Source organism: Muntiacus reevesi, chromosome 6 (assembly GCF_963930625.1).
Source record: "Muntiacus reevesi chromosome 6, mMunRee1.1, whole genome shotgun sequence".
NCBI classification, from domain to species: Eukaryota; Metazoa; Chordata; class Mammalia; order Artiodactyla; family Cervidae; genus Muntiacus; species Muntiacus reevesi.
In genome coordinates, this window is record NC_089254.1 from 50,257,831 (window position 1) to 50,276,701 (window position 18,871).

The 18,871-nt window shown below is 37.5% G+C and overlaps 2 long non-coding RNA genes across 3 annotated transcripts in view; one reads left to right on the plus strand and one right to left on the minus strand.

Annotated features, from left to right (window-relative positions):
• Positions 1-18,871, minus strand: part of LOC136170957 (uncharacterized) — a 38,599-nt gene that overhangs the window by 16,738 nt on the left and 2,990 nt on the right. The window contains exons 2-4 of one of the 2 annotated variants that reach the window (XR_010663719.1): positions 14,891-15,022; positions 13,014-13,145; positions 12,296-12,469 (exon numbers count right to left, since the gene is read on the minus strand). This is a non-coding gene — a long non-coding RNA (uncharacterized lncRNA). Of the gene's footprint in view, positions 1-12,180; positions 12,470-13,013; positions 13,146-14,890; positions 15,023-18,871 lie in introns of those variants that run through there. The other variant, XR_010663718.1, reaches the window with a different exon arrangement.
• LOC136170959 (uncharacterized) overlaps positions 5,054-18,871 on the plus strand; it is a 98,818-nt gene continuing 85,000 nt past the window's right edge. Inside the window, exon 1 of the long non-coding RNA XR_010663722.1 lies at positions 5,054-5,149. This is a non-coding gene — a long non-coding RNA (uncharacterized lncRNA). The remainder of the gene's footprint in view (positions 5,150-18,871) is intronic.

Below are 18,871 nucleotides of genomic sequence, written 5' to 3' on the forward strand. Positions count from 1 at the left end.
GAATTTCACAAAAGGTAATCACACACTCTTTCCTTTTCCTGTAAACCACTTTTAATTGACTGGGTACAGAACCAATAACTCAGAGCTTATTAGCAAATATAAACAAGCAATAGCACTAAATGGGGAAGCACGAGATGGCATCTAGTGAGGGAAATAATTGCAATATTGGCTTATGTTCATTTGGGCCCTTGCACAAAGGCTCACCAATAATGCATGTACAGGGAGCAGGATCAAATATGTGTTGTTCTAGATGGAATGCCTTCCTTTCATTTCCTTTTCTGATGCTTCTCTTCTGTTTTTTTCTTCTATACATGCAACCTATATTTTCTGGCCCAAGTCAGCTGGAATTACAATTAAAAGGCACAGTTCAAATAATAAGAAAATTATCTTGCTATACATTTTTTTCAGCAGAATTCTGGGAATGCCAGCTCACTTCTGGGTTCCTTCCCCTATCAGTAATGCTTTCAACAAGATGATAGGTAACTAAAGGTCCAAACTCTACAGCTGGCTGCCTAAGTTAGTTTAGTTTCAGTCCTTAGCAAATGTGCATATTCTAAACCTCTCTCTGTCACAGTCTCCCTATGTATACAATGATATAGTCTTAATAATAATAAAATAATCTTACATCATAAAATTCCTGTGAGGATGAGTTAATGTACATAAAACACTTAGATTGATGCTTATGACAGAGTAAGAACCAGAAAATGTTAGCAATTGCTGTTGTTGTTGACATTTTTTCTATATACTTACACATTCTGAGTGTGTTTCACGTCTACTTCTGTTGGCTGTGCATCTCTTTGTTTTGCACTGTATCTCTTTGTGGGCTTCCCTGATAGCTCAGTTGGTAAAGAATATGCCTGCAATGCAGGAAACCCTGGTTTGATTCCTAGTTGGAGAGATCTGCTGGAGAAGGGATAGGCTACCCACTCCAGTATTCTTGGGCTTCCCTTGTGGCTCAGCTGGTAAAGAATCTACCTGCAATGTGGGAGACCTGGGTTCACTCCCTGGGTTGGGAAGATCCCCTGGAGAAGGGAAAGGCTATCCGCTCCAGTATTCTGGCCTGGAGAATTCCATGGACTGTATAGTCCACAGGGTTACAAAGAGTCGGACACGACTGAGCGACTTTCACCTTGACTTTCATATCTCTTTTATACCATTAGTTTAACTTAATATTTCAACTTCTTGAACGCCCCATACAGTATGATCCCTGCTACTGTGTCACATTCAGATTCCCCTCTGACATCTCATCAACTGGGATTCAGCTAATAAACCTCAACTTGTCTCTTCTCTTAAAGCCGTTTCTTCTGTTTGGGAGGCTGCACAGTGTATCAGGACTGAACTGTGACTCCAGTGTACTTGGCTATTATCTTTATTGTGAGATGTTAAGGTGTCACACGGAGAGCTTAGTGGGACAGGTGTACAAATCCCCGATTTCCCCTTTTGACTAAACTGAGTCTGACTACTATTAAAACCTTTAAAAGAAAAAACAAATAGAAGGTCATATGTATGCACAATCCAGATCTGCTGACAACTCCTTCTGTAAGTCAGTTTTGTCTTATATTTCTACTTGTAAATAAATTATATATGATTATCAGATCATTTCTTTTCACATGAAAAGCAGCTATGTGCTTAGTTTTAGTGCATAGAACAGCTGGTCCTTCCTCATAGAAGTGTTGTGAGGGTTAAACAGTTTAAGGTATATAAAAGCCTCTATTATATTGCTACTAGAACTCCTCAAGATGTCATTTCAGAAGATTAAGATCTCAATATGGCAAAAAATATTTTGGAATGAAGGTTTGAAATTTCACATTCAAAAGATTTCTTTTTAATGAAGTATGGCTGAATCACATCCATAAGGTTTTAAACAGTTCAGCCTATTAAGTTTGTAGTGAAGTGCCCTAATTACAATTTGGAATGATCAGATTATGAAATACATACCCAAGTAATAGCATTTACTTGCAAGTTATATTTTTAAAAATTACTTGACTTTCTTCAGTTTTGCTTTCAGTTCAGAGTTTTGACTCTTGAAAAATATTTTTCAAAGACATGTGACAATGAGTTGTTTTTCTGACCTTTATAAATTTATTTTATTATTACAATCTCTAACTTATCTCCCATCCATACATATATAAAGATGAACACATATTCTAACATTGAGCTGTGCTATTGTTCTGTATTATTATTAGCTACAATCACGATTTTGTAACTACAACATTTGTAGATTTTTTTTCCTGTCTTTGTCCAACATAAATAATTTTCTCTTACTGATAGTCTCAGAGTACTACGATATGAGTTTTAAGTAATCCTAGTTCTACTTCCTATATCCATGATTCTATGGCATAACAATTATATTTTATTTTAAAAAAAATCACCTTCCTGGGAAACTGAAAACACTTATGAATGATAATACACTTTTCTATTTGTAAAACAAACCTTGAAATTCTCTAAAGCCTGGAGTTCTAGCAATTATTAGATCACAGTTACACTTTGTCAAGACTAAATGTCTTACATCCTTACTGGAAGAGAGGAAAACCCTGGGATTACAATGTATTTGAACAAGAAGGTGCTAACTTTGCATTATTTTCCATTCTTCTTCCTGTCTTTGTCAGGAGGATGGATCCATGCTGTGCTATTCTCTATTCTGGTTGCCACCTTTGTCATGAGAATGAGACACCAGAATCAGAATGTTTCCTGTGAGATATAATAGCATGCTTTCCTGCTCACACCTCTCAGGATGTTGTATTTCATTAGGTTAGAGCCTCTGAATCCCTTAGAGCATCTGCTCAACATTCATCATTCATTCAAGGTGTCCTTTTTGCTTGCATTCCTTGTAAAAGTATTTGATAATCTTGGTCAGTTGTGCAGCCCTCTCTTTCTCAAATGGAACTCAAAAAACTGCTATAATTTTTTTTCATTATCAGGTCAAACAAATGTATGTTACAATTTGTGGTATATATTAATAGAAACATACACATGATTTAATTGTTTTTAAGAATATCTATCACTTAAAAATATTTCAGTGCTCCAGTTACACAGAAGAGTATGCAGTAAGTAGCTGCTATGTTCTTGGGAGAAGAGATGGTAAAATGAGTGAAAGGTCGGGTGTGTTGAGTCCTGCCCTGAAAAAGTGCCGCAGACAGGTTCCGGAGGCTGGCTAAACTTCCGGGGACCAACCGCCCCCCCCCCCCCCCCGCAGCTTGGTACGACCAGGAACGGACACAGAGCCCTTGGACACCCACCGCCGCTGTAGCCCGCGCTTTCTTCCTTATATAGAAGGACCTGACCTGGACGCCTGGCCTTGATATAAAACCTCTCCCCACCTCTCCTTCCTCGCAGACTCCCTTTGTCTCCTCACTCACCCGCCCCTCCCCGGGAGTTCTGCCCGAGAGCGACCGCCCAATAAAGGCCTTCACCACCGGTCCTTAGAGGTGGCTTTTTCTTCCCGCGGCATTTTCTAACAATGAGCACTTAAAAAGAGCTTATTCCCTTGAAGATATATTTATTTTATATTTAGAAAATTTCAACTTTAAAATTTTCACTTTGTTTGGGCACTGATTTTTAAATTACTCTTAAGTTTGTCTCTTGTCCAGGCTAAGTTGTAAATACTGCATTGTATTTTTAAACCATACTTTGGTCACACATGTGAAAAGAAACTTGCAGATATACATCCAAGTAAATACTTTTTTTTTTTAAACAAATGTTGAAATATATGGAATCAGTATTGTTGGGGGAGTGTATAATTTCCTCGATTCTGTCTCATTACAACAAAAATTTAAAGTTACAGTCCAGTGTTACAACCCTTGGATGGACCAGTGTTACAGCCCTCGGACAGATCAGTGTTACAGCTCTGTGTTACAGCTCAGTTTTATTTAGAAAATTAAGGAAAATACATCCTCGAGGTGTGAGGGCATGCTGACCCAAAAGACCAAAAGATGCAAAGAGAAGAGAGAGAGACCGCTGGCCCTTTGGCTCCTCCTTTTATATGTTTTTTCTCCTCCCCCTGAGCCTGCGCTATATAAATTGGGCTAGCCAGGAGTGCTGTTTGTTTTACCTGAGGTCCTCACTCCGGTCCTGGGATCTTCCTTTGTTCTGTTTTCACGGGCGTTTCCTTTCCTTGTCTTTTAGCCACTGCCATTCTGGACTCCTTTTTCCTATTCTAATTACCTAAGAGTATGATAAAGCTCTCTATGCAGTTACATTTCTCAGTACAGACAGAACTTCAGACCCATACAGGTGAGGGAAGAGGACAGGATAAGCAGTACAAGAAGATGACATGCTTATTCTCACTGTAAGATAAGCTCTATTAGGAACTTTTCGGTCATTATTTTAACCTGGAAAAAAGCTACAAATAAATATCTAATTGTGGTAGTAATTTTAAAAGTTCCTGACACATAGGTCAGTTATATGTGAATGTTTGGGAGCCTAACATAAAAATGCTTTCAACTCCATTATTTATTCACTTCCATTGGGTACCAGGTTAGCCCAAAGAAGTGGGACTAGCCAAGTTCTGATTCTATTACCTCACAAAACTGAAGCAATTGAGATTTGAGATACAATGTGCTTGTGCCTCAAGACTCAAGAATGAATATCTTTAGCAGAACTTGCAGGCTGGTGAGTTGTGAAGTCATTCTCATACCGAAAGTTATTTTTGAAAGGTGGTCATGTACCCCAATGGAGGCAACTAATCCTTTACTCTAGCTCGCATCAGAAGGTTAGAGCCCTTTCAAAGCTGTTACGAGCCCTTTTGAAACTTCTACGTTTCAAAGATCCCTTGCAAAGCTTCTAGCTCAAAGTTTTGCCAATAGCCAGTTTTTAGTTGAGAGCTTCGTACCCAGGGGGTCGGAGGATCCAGTCTTACTCTCATGGCTACCAGGTCATTCATTCACTGCAAGATCAGAGCTTCCCCAAAAGTGGAGCAGCCATCCTTCCCTGGGATATATATGGTTGGGCTAGTTCTAGAGACTGGGGTCAAGAAAAACTGTCCAACTTCTTTGCAGAGCCACCAACAGTGGTGTCTTAATGCTACTTAGAGCATAACTTCATCGATACTTTGTTTCCCCAGGATACTGGAGCTTGCTACCCAGATATTTAATTACCCGAGGAACACGACTCCAGTTATTCTTCTAAGAACAGGAAGGGTCATCTAAAGGTAATTTGATTTTTATATTTACATAGCTAGAAGAGACCATTAGATCACTTTTTGTCAGAGGCATAAAGAAAAAAAAGGTATCCTTTCTTCCTAAAAGCTATTTGTTTGAAATTTATGCATATGTCTGTGTGGTTACTGGATTGCAGTCTGTTCTGTACTAGCTGTAAATTCCACTAGTGCACCTTCCTTGTCTCTCTGCTTCCCATTGTGGCTCCCATGTCTAACACAGACCTGACACAGAAATGGACTAACACATATTTGTGGAATTAACAAATGAATGAATCTACTCAAGGTGATGTTTTTCCCTTGCTATGTTGTGAAGTATTTGGTACCATCTCTAACTAGAGAGGAAACAAATATCCAGCTAATTTCTATTGTGGTATTCTTCCTGGTATCACTTCCTAGAAGTAGAAAGCTATTCAAGACTCAGGTTTATTCAACCTGTGAATAAATACTTTAGGAGATAATGTGACTTAAGTCTATTTTTAAATCAAATAGACCCATCTGTATTTATTACAGCACATCCAATTGTGTTCCCCAAAATACCAGTTCTCTAGGATTTGCTAGATAACATGTGGAAAAAAATGAAAGTTAAGTGAATTTAGACCCACTGAGACAAACAAGTGTCTTTACGGAAGTACTTTTCATAGCCGTTGGCAGAGTAGTATCTCAAACTTATTTGACCAGGGAGTTTCATTTTTATAGCAACTTTCCTGATGCTTATTATACTCCATGTTGTAATATTAGATTTGAAAACATTTAAAAATTTCTTTTTTTTTCATCCTTTTTTCTTCATTTTGCTCCTTGGCAGTTACAACTTTATTCTGTCTTCCCTCTCACTTATCCATTCTTCTGCTTAAACTCCAGAAAATTAGTATAAAGCAATTGATTATAATATGATAGAAATTTGTGCATTTTAAAGGTTTCAAAAACATGAAGTCTTATTTTCAGTCAAATTGTGAGCCAGAGAGTGATTAAATCTTCTTCATCCTTGTTGCAAACATCCTAGCATTTTCTACTACTTGGCACATAGCAAATGTTCACTAAGTATTTGTTTAATAAATGAGGCAATGAGAGCTATATTATACTAAAGTGTTTGCTATATTGAATGTAATAATTATTCTGAATTAGCAATACCTTTTGACATTCTAAGACTATTAATATATGCCAATGGAAATATGTGTTGTTAAAAGTTTTAAAAAATTGTCAAGTCAGGAAGAAAAATGTGTATGCACATTTTTTCCCTACAGAAATGGAAAGAGTAGAATAAATGTATTGTATCAAACTGTACTGACAAGTATCGATTTAAAGAAAATCAATGTATAAAAGAATAATAATACAGAATTTTGACAAAGAAGGAGGATAGGCCTCTCTGGAGATTCTATACTGTCTTAATTTACATAAACCAGATTCTTAAAAGTATTAATATATTTTCCTATGGACTAATTTAGTGAATTTGGCTTACTAGTCTTTGTTCAGTTCTATGGAGTTTACCCCCCCACTCCAGTACTCTTGCCTGGAAAATCCCATGGACGGAGGAGCCTGGTAGGCTGCAGTCCATGGGGTCACTAAGAGCCGGACACGACTGAGCAACTTCACTTTCATTTTTCACTTTCATGCATTGGAGAAGGAAATGGCAACCCACTCCAGTGTTCTTGCCTGGAGAATCCCAGGGCTGGGGGAGCCTGGTGGGCTGCCATCTATGGGGCCACACAGAGGCGGACACGACTGAAGCGACTTAGCAGCAGCATGGAGTTTACCATAGCTCTGTTTAATGACTGGCAGAATTTCAGAGATTAGGTTGTTACATTCTTTAGATTAGACCCAGGAACTACCCATCACCGGTTGGGAAAATATACCTACACAGTGTTTAACCAGATCACAGTAATGACTATTACTTCCCAATAATCAGTATCGAATGTGGAGTCAGGAAATGATTATGGCAAGAAGTTACTAATTATGTTTACAAAATTTGTCCTCCAAAATTTGGGAATGCATCTAAACATCCCTAATTTTACTTAATATACAGCCACAGAGTCCTAAATATAGGTGTTGGAAGATTTAGTAGGAAGACCATTCGTGAGCTGCTGATTTTTCATTTTGGAGATTGTAATAAACAAAGAAGATCCCAAGTATTCTATGTTACCTCGGTGAGTTGTTGAGGACAAATGTAGTTATATTTCAATACTTTGTATAATGAGCTATACAAATAAAGTTTTTTAAAATGAATTCATATAGATGGTTCCTGGATGCTTTATATTTATAAGCTATGTGTTATATTCCATGGGAGAAGGGTAATTTATCTATCTATTGCTTTTCCTTTTTCCCAAGGGACATCTAAGGCTTTGACCTTTGCTTTAATCCTCTTTGAAACATAAACACAGGTAATATTGTAGTGTGTGCCATATGCAAGATAAATCAGATTCCTGCTGAGGTGATAAATAATGAATGAATTATGCACCTATATTTGGGGTGTCTAAACTGTTCACTGAATAACCCATAAATGATGAGTAATCAGCTACATCATATGGGACTTAGTTCCATACTTCTGAGAGGGTTATGAAACTAGCGAGACAGAAAAGCTGATGGGACCCTGAAGCTGATGGCTTCTGTGAGCCAAAGTGGCCCATATCCATTAGACTTCATCCCAACTTGGATGGGATGTGATCACATACACCCCAACGTGGAAAAACTGGGTCACTGAGCAGCCATTTCTGGGAGTCCTGAGCCTCTGCTCTGTTTCCTGTGCACGCTGGGTTGTCCATCTCGTGTACTATCTTAGAACCTGTACAAAGACAAGTCACTGAGTAAAGCCCATGTTGTCTCAATTTTAATGAAGAGTTCAAGCTCAAGACCACTGCTGTTGGTCAAGCAAAGTGAATATTGTCCTGTGAAAAGATCTAAAATATGGTTGTTTTAAAATGTTCCCTTTAAAGTTTCAGCTGAACTTCTACTATTCTAGGATTTAATAAAGAAGAGTGTAACATTCACACATTGGTTCCCTAGGGCTCTTGTAACAAATCGGGTAGTTTATAACAACAAAACTTCACGGTCCTCTGCCTCTTCTGAAGGCCAGAAATCTAAAATGAAGGTATTGGCAGGGCCATGCTCCCCCGTAAGACTTTAGAGGAGGATTCTTCCTTGTTTTGTTCCTATCTTCTGTTGGTTATGGGCAATCCTTAGCATTCTTTGTCTTGTAGACGCATCCCTCTGACTTGCGTTTTCTTCTTCACGTGACATTCTTCTGTGAGTGTGCTGCCTGTGTTCAAATTTCCATTTTCTTATAAGGACACACATCATTGTGTTAGGGTGAGCCTAATCTTTGTATGATCTCATCTTAACTTGATTTCATCTGCAAAGACTCTATTTGTAAATATGCTCCAATTCATAGGTTCCAGGGGTTAGGACTTGAGCATATCCTTTTAGGAGTACACAATTCAATTCATAATAGTTCATCATAAAATGAATTTCAGTCACAACCTTTTTAACATTGTTTTCTCCTTAATTGCTTGAAGTATTTATTCATTTAAAATAAATTTATTAAAAATAAATAAATAAATAACAAATTTATTGAGCAGGGTACTTTTTTAGGTGCTTGTAGTAAAGTAGCAAATAAAACAGACATGTGCCTTTACCTTCATGGAGCTTGGATTCTAATAAGTGTGGACAGGAATTATATAAATAACTAGACAGAGAATTTGTTAGATAGTGATGTGTTAGAGAAAATAATAAAGCAAAGAAGAAAGACCAAGGCATGCCAGACAGAGCTTTCTATTTTATATAGAGTGATTGGAAAAAGTGCCACCAATAAGACACTCTTTGAATGATATAAGCGATCATGAGAGTTGTGAGCAGAGGAATGACAAGATTTGAATTATATTTTAAGCAGATCATGAGACTTTTATAGGAATAAAGTACAGGAGGGCACAGAGACTATAATTATTAGAAGACAAGTACCCTATCCCACCCTATGGTGAAAGTGGGATGAGCAGGCAGAAAGATGGGAATTGAATATCTAAAAGATGATAAATTCTTCCCTGGTGGCTCAGAGTAAAGAGCCACCTATAATTTTACCTCTTTACTAAGCCACCTTGGTAAAGAGTCTGCCTACAATACAAGAGACCTGGGTTCGATTCCTGGGTCGAGAAGATCCCCTGGAGAAGGGAATGACCACCCACTCCAGGATTCTTGCCTGGAGAATTCCATGGACATAGGAGCCTGGCGGGCCAGAGTCCATGGGGTTGCAGAGTCGGACACAACTGAGCAACTAACACACACACACAACGACTTTGAATAAACAAGGAATGGAGGTGATGAAAAGTGGTGGGATTCTGATTATGATCAAAGGATTGAGTCCAAAAGGATTTCATGATGGAGAGAATGGCTATAAGATTTTTGAGCTGATCAACTCAAAGTACGGAGCTGCCATTCACTCCAACTCTGTGATCCCATGGACTATACAGTCCATGGAATTCTCCAGGCAAGAATTCTGGAGTGGGGAGCCTTTCCCTTCTCCAGAGGATCTTCCCAACCCAGGGGTCGAACCAAGGTCCCCCACATTGCAAGTGAATTCTTTACCAGCTGAGCCACCAGGGAAATTTTCAAGATGACAAGACAGTAGGAGCCAACTATGTGTAAGTATGTGTGTGTTTGAGAAAGACCCTCCTCTCTGCAAAAGTTAAGAGCTTCATTCTACTCCCATTGAATGTGGGCTGAATTTAATGATTCACTGCTAATAAGTAGGGCATCAAAAGGGAAAAGCTAGTAACTTTACAGTGGAGAAATCTAGCAGGTATTGCCTTAACTAAATGATCAAAGTTAGAATCCCAGGGATGGCAGAGCCTGGTGGGCTGACGTCTGTGGGGTCGCACAGAGTTGGACACGACTGAAGTGACTTAGCAGCAGCAGAAGCAGCAGCAACATCCCCAGTAATGAGACATGCTGACATCATTTCCTCCTTGCTATGTTATTATGATAAGGCTTCAGGAGCTAAGGGGAAGTGAAAGAAGTAGAGGTATTTTCTAATTTAAGAGATTCTGTGATTTCTGTGAAGACTGTATGCACAGGCTTGTTTATAAGTTTGAGAATCAGAGACATTGTTTTATCCAAAGTCAGTTTTCAGATATAGGCATTTGGGGATACCAGAGCTCAAAGAAGATAGGAACACAAATGATAAAACCTTTCCCTAATTTACTCAACCTTCACTGAAACTCTTCTGGTTCTAGTGGTCATAATATCTAAGAGATTTCAGTGGCCTTTGTGCCTGCCTTGTAGTTTTAAGATGGTATGTTAATATATGCATCTATATGTTAACCTAGATGGAAGGTTTTTTGTGGGGTTTTTTTTTTTTTTTTTTTTTTTGAGTTTAGTAGAAACTGTTGATTCAAGATGATACATAAAGGTCATTTTCAAAGTACTTTGGTAACTAAAAAATAATGCAGATCTAAACGAAAAAAGATGCAGATCTAGGACATACAACTTGGTTTATTTTACAAAAATTCTGCCTTGGTGTTTCCATTGTAGGAGCTTGCAGTTGCTCTGCTAGAAGAGAAGGCCTTGCTCAAAATCGAGCAAAGTTCACACTGATAAAAATAAGGCAACTACTCACAGATCTAAACATGTCAGTTAATGGCCTGGATGTTATGCTGACTTTTAAGGCCAGAGAGTCTACTGAGTCTTATACATTTGACAGTTCTTGTATTTTATTTATTTCGGTTGGCATATGGATTATAGTGCCCTTTCAATATGTGTTACTTTGAACGATGAATTAACATAATGGCCTAGATTGTACAGCCTTTAATTTTCAAGCGCATTTTACAGATTTAGAAACTAAGAGGTGCTGACAAAAGAGCCAATGGTGATTGCAATCGTGCGATCAGAAAGGGTTCACAGGACGTTGCTCACCATTCACTCACTGCTTAGGTGAATGAAGAAAACAAAAGTTGTGAAGCAGGGAAGGACAGACAGGGAGGAGAGACATGTCAGAGGTTTACTTAAAGTTTCTTTTTTATCCCATGTGCTAAGTCTTGCTTATGAGACAGCTTTTATGTCCACCCCCTTTAACAATATGCATTATGACATCTTATGTTGCTCCCCGATTTTCCCCTGTACAAATAATCTCATATCATGGTAGATAATGAGGAAGAACACTCTGAGAGATCATCATGTATTAATCACTTCAGTTGTTTTAATGTAGGTAAAATGGAAGTTAGACTTTGAGTGTATTGCTAGAATCTCTGACTCCTCCAGTGACCCTGGATGGGTGGTGAGGAACTCAGCATTGCCAACCCTTCATGGGCCGTGTGATCATTTTTGTCTTGCTTCATAAGAGTGAAGTCTTCTAAGTTCATTAGAGGAGAATTTTTGTATTCAACCAGAATGAACTCAGTTTACAATTAATGCTTGGTAGTTAACCCATGCACATTTTCCTCTTTTACCCTAAAATATATTCTACTAGGTAATAAAAGGTAGTTTTTCTCCTTCAGGCATCACATCTCTATAACCTGCCTCTTGGCCTTAGAGAAGGCACTGTAAATGGAAGAGGGAGTCTCCTCATTTAATTTGATACATCAGGTCATCATCAAAATATTTATTTCCTGATCTTCCCACACAGCAGGTGACTAAAGGTTAATAAGAACGCAAGTGGAAAATAATTAAGGATGAAAATATATACAATAAAATGCAAAACAAATCAGAATAAATAAAGTTTAGTGTGACTGTTAGGTTAAAATGTCTTGATGCTCACTCCAGTTATAAAATGTTGTGGGTTTTTATTTTCTTTTCTCTTTTGAAGGACAGAAGAAGCCTGATACATACAGTTAAACTATTCATTACAGACATATCTAGGAAATAATTTAAAGAAAAAAATAATGAAAACAGTAACCAATTTTCTTAAAAATTAAGTTCCATTGCCCTTACCTATGGGCAATGCAATAGGCAGATAATATTTTGCTGCCATTTGCATTTTGTTTCTCTTTTTAAATTATTTCTTAGATTTATTATTAATTTTTTAAATTTAGAACTACATCATCTGTAATTTTAGGGAATCAAATGCAAAATGGCCAAAATAGAAAGTTACTTCTTTTTCATATGAAATAAGTCTGGAGAGAGGTAATCCAGAATGTGTGGGGCAGCTTCAGGAAATACCTGGGGATCCAGGCTCCTGTGTGCTTTTACCATGAACTTCAGCTTGCAGCTTCTGCTTTCTAGGTCTCAGTTTGTCTGATGACATTCCAGCTTTCTGAAGTACGCTGCATTCCAGCAGAAAAGAGGAAGGCAGGCAGTCCGAGAAGGGCAGATTCCTCACTTAAAGAAAACTTCCTGGAAGTGAAAAACAACATTTTCAATGAGTTCTGTAAGTCAAAATATATTCATCTCTAAGAGGGACCTGAGTCTTTTTATGTTTTAGCTGTGGTGCAGCTAAAAATCAGACATCGCTGTTATCAAGGAGGGAAGGAAGAAGATACTGAAGACAGTTTATGCTCTCTGACATGCTGAGGGTATTAGTGTGACCAGAAGACATTCTATGGTAAGAAAAATGTATTTATGTAGAGTTTGTAAATTGCTGAAAGACAAAGTTTAGGTGACTGTATAAATACTACAGTCTATGAGGGTAAGGTATACAAAATTTATAAGATAGTAGGCACTGGTACTGATTTTATCTAAAACTATGAAATCAAATCAGTATCTACCCATGTTCAGGTAAGCTAAAAATTCAAGAACCGTGATAAAAGTATCAGCTCCCTTAATTTTTCTGCAAATTATAATCTTCTGGAATAGTTTTCCCACGTGTCAACCTTAGATGCTGAAAATCTTGAAAAACAATTAAATGTTAGATGAAATTCAGTTTGAAGGTGTATCTCACCTGAGAACAAAATCATTCTAATTTTAAACTCTTCTTAGAAGGGAACAATAAAGAAGTGTCATCCATAAAAGAATGTGTCTTTTGTTTCTTTTGTGAAGTTTCTTGGACATCAAACAAGCTTTTCTGAGCATTCTGAAAAATTGAATGTAGATTAATAAAAACATATGAGTTAAATTGCCCTCAAAGTACAGAGGCTTAAAAAAGAAATAAAACTGAGCAAAAGAGATGTGACATTGGTCTTATGCCAAGCTGATTTTTACATGTTCCCTATGGGAAGTATGTTGCTTTGCTTCATCTACTCCCTCATGCTTGCACTCATATCAAACGTTTATGGAGCACCTTTGATTAGCTGGGCTCTTTTCTAGAAGCTGGGGACTGCAGCTAGGGAGACTTGGGATTTAATATAATCCAGCAGGAGGACAGAGCCTAAATAAGTAATTAACTGCAGTTGTAATTAATTACAAAAGAGACATGTAGGGTGTAAAGAGAGCATATGAAACTATATAACAATGTAAAAAATTTAGGAAAGGAAAAAAACTGATTAGGAACAGCATGAAGTTGATGAAAAGAGTATATTTACAATCATAAGCTTATTGTAGACTTTATGGTTAAGCTGAAGAAACTGTATGAAAAATGAAAATAATAAACTAATGACATTTGCAGGAGTGAAAAAACTTACATCTGGTTTCCCCAATCAGTTGCATCAATCAAGATATCTTTATGTCTAATTTATAAGGGGACTATTTGGAAAGCAGAAAGACCACAGAGGAATAATCTCCTAAAATCCTATCCCCCTCCTTGATTGATAATGCTATAAACAGTTTGTTTTAACAAACTAACTTTGCAGCATAGTTCAAATCATATACTTTTTTTCCTCTTTGTAAGACTCAAATGTAAGCTTTCAAGGAAGATTACAGACAATACTTTACTTTGGTAATCAAACCAATACTGATAAATTGCAACTTTGACAGTTGATCAGGCATCAATCAAAGTTATTATACAGACTCAGTTTGTAGGTGGAATTACAGTGATGGCCATTAAGGAGACAGGGTATGATGAAGGAAGGGCTTTATGGTGTTTCATGGCCTACTAAGTTACCAGAGACAAAGGCTGAGATAATATTTGCTTTATCGTTACAATAACTCATCAAAAATGCAACATCTTGTTACATTTGATCTCAGACTATTTAAAAAATAAACAGGATTAAAACTCTGTTACAAAATGAATTTTCCTTCTTTTGTATTAAATACAATCTATTTTTCTTTGTTTCTCTCTCATTCTCCACTTTCATCATTATTACTAGACCCTACTGTGGAAATACATCATGGTAATACATCAACTGTTACCATAAGAATGTATCTGGAACAACTTACCAACATTTGCTTTAGAGACTGGTAACAGAAGTCAATTGTAATAATTGATGCTGCCCTATTTGACACAAATAAAAGGTTCATGTAATGACACAGTGGGAAAACAGAAAGGAGTTTGACTCATGGACATGAAACAATAGCTGGAGAGGAAACGAAAGAATCCTGAGTTGTGGAAGGAACTAAACAATTGATTCAAGGTCAGAGAAGAGGTCTGTAAAGCTAATCTTAGACTATGGAAGTCATGGGGATGGGGGTGAGAAGGAGAGTGTTACAGATACAAGACAGCATTCATGTAGGTCCGTAGATATCAGCTACAAATTCCAAGAGGATATTCACATAGACCATGATGTGTGCAGATATGCCCTCCATAATCTTTCCTGGTATCTTCAAACCCATCAGTGATTAATGCCAGAGGCAGCTCCCTGCTTTGAGATTTCCAGAGAGGTGGGAAGGGAATGCAACAAAACAAGTAGAGCAGACAGTCAGAATTTCAAATGCATCACATACCGTTTTTCTAGTGTAGATTCTAGTGATAAACCCAAGGTTGTCTTTAGGTTGTCCATCTGTCTTACATCTAAGACATAAACTCTCCTTCATCAGTGAAACTTGGTAATGGGCAGTGGGTTTTACTGGAGGACACTAGAGAACATAAGTTAGAATCTTTATCAAAACCCTAGTGATAAGAAGTACGGTTATGAAAAATTGAAGAATTCAGTCTGGCTCATTGGTATTTTTCCAGTCAGAGATCTGTGTGCTAGAACATCATTATTTGGCTCTTGGTGAATGTGGCTTTTAAAATACCACAATCAACATTTAAGGACATGACTAATAGTCAAGAAGAATTTGTGGCTTCTGCTGAAGGAGTAACTTTTGAAACTTTATGAAAAGAAACTCCCATTTTCAGACGCTCGGAATGCTCCACTGCAAGTGAAATTGATTGTATTTATTTTATGGACAATGGGAAATTTAAAGCTCATTACATTCTTCTATTTGCATTGGCTTCCGGGAAGTTCACTGCCAAATTTGTCATCCACCTCCAGCAGATGCAGAGGCCAGAAGTCCGTTTCTTCATACTAGTCTAGCCTATAACTTTGCTGATATCATTATTTTCCCTTTGCTCCAGTTTCCTCTCCCATTAAAAAAAAAAAAAAAAAAACTTCTGTATTGAGCTTTTGTAGACTACTCCAATGCTATTATTGATCCAAATGAAATATCAACAAATGCATGATTAAAAAGATATAAAACTTCTCTATAAAGAGAAAGTTCAGTAAATCTCAAAGATTAGTTTACATTTTAAGGTCCATTGGAAGGAAAAGATTATTGTCTATCTCATTTAATATGTTAAATGTTTTCTTTCATTTATAAATGACGTAATAGGAAATTATACCTATGTGTACAGGTCCACAACATCTTATCCCAATTCTAAAATAAAATACACTCAGGAAACATTTTCTTTTCTATTTTGCAGTGAGTTTGTTACAAAACATGACCCAAATCAACCTAAAACTAAAGCTCTTAATTTATCCTAGGCAGTGTGTACACACACTCTTTAGTTTCCCTGAGTAATAGAGTGTGTTTGACTGAAGGACGCTATTTCAGGCCTGTGTTACAGCACGTGTGGGTGATGCACACTATTTCTTTTGTAAAATCAGAAAAATTATAACTTGTAATATTCAAGTTATTTTGCATAAGGGATTGTGGGTTTGTATACAAATAGAATATCACCTGTGAAGTTTCTGAAGACTACTGTTGTCACATGCAGAGAGCAATTTGAGGAGGGAGTTACCCTCCTCTTGTTTTTCTCCCCTTATTTTTAAGTCATGATAATTTTTAAGCAAAAGATAGACCAGAAACTTTTTTCAACATTCAAGGGATATTGTTCTTGTCTAGTTCTATGGCTTTAAAGACCACTTACCTTTCAGTGTCCATAAGAACACCATACTTAACTTCCCACTGGGAAGACATGCTCCATTGCGTCTGTTTTGCTCACGAGATACCTGGTCCATGCAGACCAATCAGTCCAGTCAAATGTGGACCAGAAAGAAATGGCAATACAATCATAAGCCATAAATCAGTTGTCCTGTAGTGATTAATTGCTAAACTTCTACCAGTGGTGCTAACAATTTTCTAAGAAATGCTGTTAATATATAAGGAAACTGAAAGAGACAAAATCCTACAGCCATGCCATGCAATGCGTGCACTCGTTGTGTCCGACTCTTTGTGACCCCATGAACTGTAGCCCAGCAGGCTCCTCTGTCCATGAGATTCCCACACAAGAATACTGGAGTGGGCTGCCCTTCCTTTCTCCAGGGGATCTTCCTGACGCAGGGATCGAGCCCACATCTCGTGCCTCCTGCATTGGCAGCTGGATTCCTTTACTACTGTACCACCTGAGAAGCCCATGTATCAACACAAACTACTAAATTAGGAAAGGATCATTTTTAAGAAATGGGGAGGGGTGCCACATTCAAACTTCTGCATGTAGGTGGAGTGGGAGAATACTTGCTTTTCATAATGGAAATACAACTTTTATTTAAAGAAACTTTTAAAAGTTTAAGCAATCATATGCACTAGGCATTGCACACAGCACTTTACCTTTATTATTTCATTTAACCCTTACAGCATGCTTGAGTTAAATACCATTATTTGTGTTCCAATAGACTTGGGAAGGTCATTCACTTAATAAATTGAAGAGACTCTTGAGTTTGTCAGAGTGCTTCCCCCAGGATCACTATGCTCTGCTAAATTTATTTACCTTTGCTATCTTTTGATGAAGGACTGGGAAGCACAGACAGGATAAGGAAAATGTGGTGTAATTACGGCCATACAACTGGCTGTTGTTCAGTCTTTGATAAAAGTGTACCAGAAATGACATAGGTTCCTGACTCCTTAATGAAATATTTTGCTACTATCTATCTAAAATGATGGTGGAATATGGAGTATGTTGTGGAGAAGAAAATTTATTTTGAAAGAAGAGAAACAAATAGTTAACTGTTAACAAGTGTATTGAATCAGTGAGTAGTTGGGATACACTGGGAAAAAGTATAGCTCATGTGATTTTTACATACGTGTCAGAAACTTTAGCCCTTTATAGATAGAGTACACTATCACATGTGCTGCAAATCCCTATTCCTACAGCCTCTTTACTGTGAGCCTGGAAAGTTAAGTGCTTGATTTCAAGTCTTCCTTGCAGCTAGAGGTATACGTGGGACCCAGTTCTGGCTAATGAGTGTTAAGTGGAAGTCTGTTGGAGAAGACATCTTAAGTAAGGGGACAAGCTTCCTAAGGAGAGGTCCTTCACCCTCCTGACTTCTGTTTCACTTGAACTTGGATGTAGTTTCTGAATGTGTAGTAATTTGTTGTAATCGAAAGAATCACAGAAATGCTCACCACCACCCCTTCTCCATAAATTCCTCATGGTTTAAACTTTGGTCAGTTATTCAGTTTTTTCCAACCCAGTCTACTCCTAATTGATGCTGGTGCCATTTTATCTTTCCTGTTTTTCAGAAACCATCAGTATATTTATACCTGGGTTTAGTTTCAGGAGTGCATGATCCTAAAGGTTCTATGGCAGTTCCCAGGCCCCCATGAACTCTGGATAGCTCCTGTGTTTCTGTTTAAAACACAATAGGTGGATTCTTATTCAGGTAGCTACTGGGAGGACCCTGAGGAGTCGGGTGGGGAGGGAGGTGGGAGGGGGGATCGGGATGGGGAATACATGTAACTATATGGCTGATTCATGTCAATGTATGACAAAACCCACTGAAATGTTGTAAAGTGATTGGCCTCCAACTAATAAAATAATATTAAAAAAAAATAAAAAATAAAAAATTAAAAAAAAAAAAAAAAAAAAAAAAAGACTTAATCAAAAAAAAAAAAAAAAAAAAAAAAAAACACAATAGGTGATTCCTCTTTCCCCAGACATGCCAGAACCATCCCCTCCTGTGTGCCTTTGGGTAATGCTGTTGCTTCTGCTGGAAGCTTTCAGGGTCATTCTGAACCGTTGTCCCCGTTGTGAAGTCTTTTCCGATTCCCTGAGGCTCAGTACTCTCTGCATATCCTCCCATATATCCCCTCAACAATCTTTTCTTGTCTTTACTATAATGCTGACTCTTTGTTTGGTAATCACATATTGACTTTCGTCTGGTTACCATTAATCTGCTAGCTATTAGAGGTCAGGATCCATGTCATACATGTCAGACACACAACAGGTGTTTGGTAAATATTTTGTTGTTGATTAATTTTTTCCTCCTTTGATTCCCCCTGAAACTTTATTCTTACTTCTTTTCGGCACATGTCATTAACTTTTCTTACTTTTCAACTCAGTGAGTGGGCTACTTGGAGGCAAGGATTCTGCCTTACTTATCTTTGCATCTTGAACGTATTTTTAAGCTAAATTCATATTTGATGAATTGAATTGGGCTGTTAATAGTTAATACATTAAGCATATCTCAATTATCATGTTAATTGCTACTTCCCCTGGGGTTG